This window comes from Arachis hypogaea, chromosome 11 (assembly GCF_003086295.3).
Source record: "Arachis hypogaea cultivar Tifrunner chromosome 11, arahy.Tifrunner.gnm2.J5K5, whole genome shotgun sequence".
Lineage (NCBI taxonomy): Eukaryota > Viridiplantae > Streptophyta > Magnoliopsida > Fabales > Fabaceae > Arachis > Arachis hypogaea.
In genome coordinates, this window is record NC_092046.1 from 38,643,818 (window position 1) to 38,650,386 (window position 6,569).

Here is a 6,569-nt window from a genome sequence, read left to right on the forward strand (position 1 = left end):
TTCATCTGTCGTCTTGTATTTAACAAGAGAGCCACCGCTAGATGCATCAAGGAGCCTCTTGTCTTGTGCACAAAGACCTCCACAAAAGTAACTAATGAGTAAAGGATCATCCATCCTACGATGGGCACAAGACTCCAACAATCTCTTGAATCTAGTCTAATACTCATGGAGTGACTATTGGCCCCTTTGCATGATGCCAGAAATCTCTTTTCGGATGTAATCAGTTCTTTTCGGAGAAAAGAATTTGTCCAAGAACTCCTTTCTCAATGAATCCAAGCGGTTACCACTTCGTCAGGTTGAGAATAAAATCATTCCTTTGCTTGTCCCTCAACAGAAAAGGAAAAAGTAAAGACCATAATAGCAACTTCATCGGAGCCATGTGTCCTAGCAGTAGAACAAGCCACTTGGAAATCCCTCAAGTGTCTAATAGAATCTTGGCCACGCAATCCATGATACTTAGGCAATAAATTGATCAAGCTATTCTTCAATTTAAAATTAGCGTCCATGTTTAGGTACTGTGCTTCGAGTGGTTGAAGAACAAGGTTAGGCGCTCTTTATTCATGCAAGGTGATCATTTGAGGTTCCGCCGTATGATTATCGGTTGCAATACTCAAAGGTATGTCAGCAGTCCCAACAAAAGAGTAAGAAGTTTCTTCGTTGAATGAGGATTCTAAATCGCTCTCGGATTGGACTAGTGTGTCGGAAAGTCCCTCAAAAGAGGCCGATGCACTAGCCGTATAATCTAACCAATGTTTAGCTTGCCAAATGTGAAGTAAAATTCTTTCAATTTCAAGATCAAATTCGGCTAAACTAGGATCCAATTGTGACCGAGTCATTCAACTTGAAAACCATAAGCTCATGCATTAAAAAGACTTAAAATAAAGACAAACTAAAGCAAGTAAACTATATAAATTATCTACATATTCACATAACCAACATTAAGACATACATTGCAACCATTCCCCAGCAACGACGCAAAAAATTTGATGGGAGCCAATCGTCGGTCTAGAATTTATCAATTAGAATCACGTCGAAGTATAGCTCCAAACAGACAACTAGCTCTCTATCAAAGTTTAAATTCGTTGTCACATGTTCAACCCAATAAAAATAACCGAGAGTATTACTCCCGGGTGTCCTCACGAGAATGGGCAAATGTGTGTATCAAAGTTGGCTAAAATTCTAGGGTTGAAAGACATAAGCAAGAATTTAAACTAACAAGGCTTAACATGCAAGAAACTCAAATCGCAAGAAATTAAATCAAGACAATTAAAGCAATATATAAGTAAATGGCAATCTAACAAGACAATATATGAATCTAATTCTATTCTAGAATTAATTAAACAACTAAAACTAACTAAAGTAAGAATTGCAAAAGAACTATTGGCTAAGGTATACGAATTGAGATCACCATTCTTGTCTAATAACTATATATTGACAAATATGAGGGATCCATGATGCGTGAGCATCTTTCCTATCTTTTCCTAGTGAATTTGCATGTAATTTGTTGAGTTTAATTAAGAATTAATTATATTTTAGCCACTATGGATGCTATTTTGAGTTTTGTGCAATACTGTTTATTTTAGGTAGCATTCGGCTGGATTTGATGGAGTTTCTGCAACACAAGAATCAAAGGAGATGGCAGCGAGGAGCGACGCGCACGCATGCCTGACGCGTGCGCGTGATTTGGAAATATCCATGGCGACGCGTGCGCGTGACTGACGCGTACGCGTAATTTGAAGATTTGCTCAGCGACGCGTGCGTGTGACTCGCGGAAAAAGACCATTGACGCGTACGCGTGACATGCGCAAGGTGCAAAAAAACGCAGAAAGACGTTGGGGGCGATTTCTGGGCTGTTTTGACCCAGTTTCCAGCCCAGAAAACACAGATTAGAAGCTGCAAAATGGAAAATCAAGTGGCCCCCACCCATCAGCAGAAGACTTGTTCATTAATTCGAATTTAAATTCAAATTTAATTTTTAAATAGGAAAAGATATTATTTTAATTTTAATTTTAGAAATTTGATTTTTAAATTATTAGGATTAGTTATAAAAGGGGATTCAGATCCATCAGATTGGAACTCAGTACATTTTACCTGAATCCTTATTTTCCCTCTCAATTATGAGCAACTAATCCTCCATTGTTAAGGTTATGAACTCTGTCTATTTCTATCGATTAATTTAATTACTTTTTCTATTTTAATTCATGTATGGATTTATAATTTAAGAATTGTTATCGCTCTTTATCTTATGAATTTGGGTGAAACGGAAGTATGACCCTCTTTCTACTTGAGTTCTTGTAAAACTTGGAAAAGCTCTTTACTTGAACAACAGCTTGAAAACATATTCTCCTAAATTTTAATTATCTGGATTTAACGGGATACGTGACATATAATCCCTTTATTTTTGGGTAATTAGAGTTTTTGTGGCATACAAATTGGAATTTGATCATCACCCTCTAATTGGAATTAATTGACCAAGGAATTGGTTGTTGATGAATTTTAGAAGAGACTAGGAAGGTATAAGGAATTAGGGACTAGTCACATATAGTTTGCCATAAATTAAATTCTACATAATTAAAAGAGTTAGTAACAAAAGTTAATCCGGAAGAATAGATAACTCTTAAGCCTTGACTATCTTCTTCATATTTTCTTCCCAAAGTATTTACTTGCCTTTTTTCAATATTCTTTATATCGTTTAATGTCTTTTATATTGCATCTCAACACTATTTTCTGTTTGTCTAACTAATCCTATCAAACACTATTGTTGCTTAATCCATCATTTCTCGTGGGATCGACCTTACTCACGTAAGGTATTACTTGGTACGATCCAGTAGACTTGCCAGTTAGTCTGTGGTTAGAAAATCCGCACCAAATTTTTGGCGCCGTTACCGGGGATTGATCGTGATTGACAACTACTCGTTGTTTGATTTTTTAGATTAGATAATTTTATTTTATTAATATTAATTTTCTTGATTTCGCTATTTATTTTTTTTTCTTTTTTCCGTTCTTTTGTTTTCATTTCCCTTTTTCCTTTTTTTTATTTTACTTCTTTTTTTTTCCTTTAAAAAAAACTTTACGTCATTTTTTTCTTTTTTTTCGTTACACTTTCTTTCGTTTACTTTCCCCCTCCCCTTTATACCGTATCTTTTTTTTATTTAATTAAAAAAATAAAACAAAAAATATAAATAAATAAATAATTAGGATTAATACTTTTTTTTATTTCTGAAATTAAGTTTGGTGTCACCTAGTGATTTTGTTTTATTTTACTTATCTATACTTTAAAAAAAATTCGAAAGTTTTAATTTTTTTGGTTGTTTTGTTTTATTATTTTACACAGGTTACCTCACAGGGACTTCTCTGCACTCTGACGTAGAGAGTCCCATCTTTTCTTGTCTTCTGTTTGTTTATGCGTAGGAACAGAGATAAAGAACATCTCTTAGACTTTGATCCTGAACCTGAAAGAACTTTCAGGCGGCGTTTGCAACAAGCAAGACTTTATAAGGCTGCAGAATCCACTATGGATCCTAATAATAATGCTAATGCCAATGTGGCAAATCCGAATGGGGATGAGCAACAAAGGAGAGTGCTTGGCTCTTATTCTGCCCCTACTGCGGATCTTTATGGAAAAAGCATTGTGGTGCCTCCTATAGCTGCAAACAACTTTGAGTTGAAGCCACAATTGGTCACCCCTGGTGCAACAAAACTGCCAATATCATGGACTTGCTCATGAAGATCCAAATCAGTTTATATCCGATTTTCTGTAGATTTGTGATACTGTGAAGACAAATGGAGTGAACCCAGAGATGTACAAACTCATGCTCTTCCCGTTTGCTCTGAGGGATAAAGCAAAGCTGTGGTTAGATTCCCAACCAAAGGAGAGTCTGAATACTTGGAAAAAAGTTGTTACAGAATTTCTCACTAAATTTTTCCCACCAAAGAAGCTGACTAAGCTCAGGTTGGAGGTTCAGACTTTCAGACAGAAGGAGGGTGAAACTCTTTATGAAGCTTGGGAAAGATACAAGATACTGACTAGGCAATGCCCTCCGGACATGTTTTCCAAATGGACCCAACTAGATATCTTTTATGAATATTTGGGTGAGATGTCCAAGATGAGCCTAGACACTTCTGCAGGCAGTTCACTGCACAAGAAGAAGACACCAGAGGAGACTATTGAGCTGATTGAATTGGTTGCAAGCAACCAATATTTATACTCATCTAACAGGAATCCTGTGAACTCTGAGACCCCTCAGAAGAGAGGCGTGTTGGAAGTAGAAGCTGTTAATGCTCTTCTTGCTCAAAACAAGCTAATGTCTCAGCAAATAAATCTACTTACTCAACAGATGGGTGGCATGCAAGTCTCAGCTATCAACACACAAAATTCACCACAAGAAATCTCCTATGACATGACAGGTAATTTTGTGCAAAATGATAATTATGATTATGCTCAACCTTCTTCTGAACAGGTGAATTACATGGGGAATGGTCCTAGGAATCCCAACAATGATCCATATTCTAAGGCATACAATCAGGTGTGGAGGAATCACCCAAATTTTGGATGGAGAGATCAACCTCAGAGACCTCAGAACTTCAACAATAGTTCTCAGGGCGGTTTCCAGCAGAACAATGATTTGGAAGCAATATTGACAGGTTTTAGACAGGAAACCAGAGCATCCATCAAGAACCTGGAGATTCAAATGGGTCAATTAGCCACAAAAATTAATGAAATTGATCAGCGGACCACTAATAGCCTTCCTGGTAACACAATTCCAAATCCAAGAGAGGAATGCAAGGCTATCACCGTCATAAGTGAACAAGTAGCAAGTACAGAAGCACAAGTTATGCAGGAAACCAGAGCCTCCATTAGAAACTTAGAGGTGCTAGTGGGCCAACTGAGCAAGCAAATACTTGAGAGGTCTGCAAGTACATTTCAAGAGGATACAGTGGTAAACCCAAGAAAAGATTGCAAGGTTATTCAATTGAGAAGTGGTAAAGTATCTGGCTCTGAGACCAAGGCCAATGAAGAGCTAGTTGAAAAGGAAGCTCCAGAGGAGAATAAGGAAGAAGTAGAGCACGCCCCTCCAAAGCGTGCGGACAACCCATTTTCAGACTCTCTTGACACTTATCCTACATTGCCAAAGGCTCCTGAGTACAAACCAAAAATGCCATATCCTCAGAGACTTCAAAAGGATACCAAGGACAAGCAGTTTTCAAAGTTCTTGGAAGTCTTCAGAAAGTTGCAAATAAATATTCCTTTTGCTGAGGTTTTGGAACAAATGCCTCTCTATGCCAAGTTTATGAAGGAGCTGTTGTCAAAGAAGAAGTCTTTAAAGGGAGATGAGACAGTGGTCCTGACTAAAGAATGCAGTGCCATCATTCAGAATAACTTACCAAAGAAGATGCCAGATCCAGGGAGGTTTCAAATTCCATGCACCATTGGGAGCACAACCTTTGAGAAAGCATTATGTGATCTGGGAGCAAGCATCAATTTAATGCCCTTATCTGTGATGAAGAAGCTGCAGATACAAGAGGCACAACCCACAAAGATAGCATTACAGATGGCAGACAAATCTATGAAGCCTGCATACGGATTAGTGGAGAATATCTTGGTCAAAGTGGGTAAGTTCTTCCTCCCAGCATATTTTGTAATTCTTGATACAGGGGAGGATAAGAATGCCTCTATAATTCTAAGAAAAGCATTCCTAGCCACTGGAAGAGCTCTAATTGATGTAGAAGTTGGTGAATTAGTGCTTAGAGTGTATAATGAGCAACTGGTCTTTCATGTCTTCAAAGATATACATTCAATAGGTGAAAAAGAGAGGTGCATGCAGGCTGAGCTTATTGGTCTAAACCTTCAAGAACCCCCTGATGATGCACAGCAGAGTTTGCAACTCAAACCTCCTTTGGTGACAATCAGTAAAATTCTTCCTGACATCAAACCTAAGTTTGGTGTTGAAAATGCATCATCCACCAATGAGGAGGTTCCCAAAAAGAAGAAAATACCCAGGGGATGGAGAAACAAAAAAATCCCCACTGAAGGTTTCTCCCCAGAAATGAAGGTGGTGTTGACTAAGACTCCAGCATGGATTTATACAGTAAACAAAATCCTCTCTTTGGAGCATATTGAGCTAATTTATGAAGACACAGGAAAGAAGTTCAAAGAAAAGGGTGAAGAGCTGAGCCCCTATGATCCCCCTCCTTAGAGGAGCTGACTGTCAAGCTAGTGACGTTAAAGAAGCGCTTGTCGGGAGGCAACCCGATGATTTCGTATCCTTGGTTATTTTTCGTAGTAGTAGTTTTCTTTCTTATTTGATTTTTACTGAATTTTTACTATTTTACTGATCATGCAGCTATTTTATCACAGGAACCGAAAACCTCAGGCTATATTTCAAAAAAAAAAAAAAAAGAGAGAGCACACGACGCGCAAGCGTCGCTGACGCGTACGCGTCATATGGGTGTGCGTGAAAAAAAAATAAAAGTGAACAGAGAGTTGCGTGGGAGTGTCGCAGGAAGTGTGCCTGGCGCACAAATTGGCTCACGCGTATGACGATTGGATTTTTGACGGTTTAGAAATT

At 38.0% G+C, this 6,569-nt stretch overlaps 1 non-coding gene across 1 annotated transcript; it reads right to left on the reverse strand.

Annotated features, from left to right (window-relative positions):
* Window positions 1-3,944: 3,944 nt before the first annotated feature.
* LOC112724471 (small nucleolar RNA R71) lies at window positions 3,945-4,053 on the reverse strand. Its single transcript, XR_003163632.1, has one exon. It is a non-coding gene; the product is annotated as a small nucleolar RNA R71 (small nucleolar RNA).
* Between the last annotated feature and the right edge of the window lie 2,516 nt (window positions 4,054-6,569).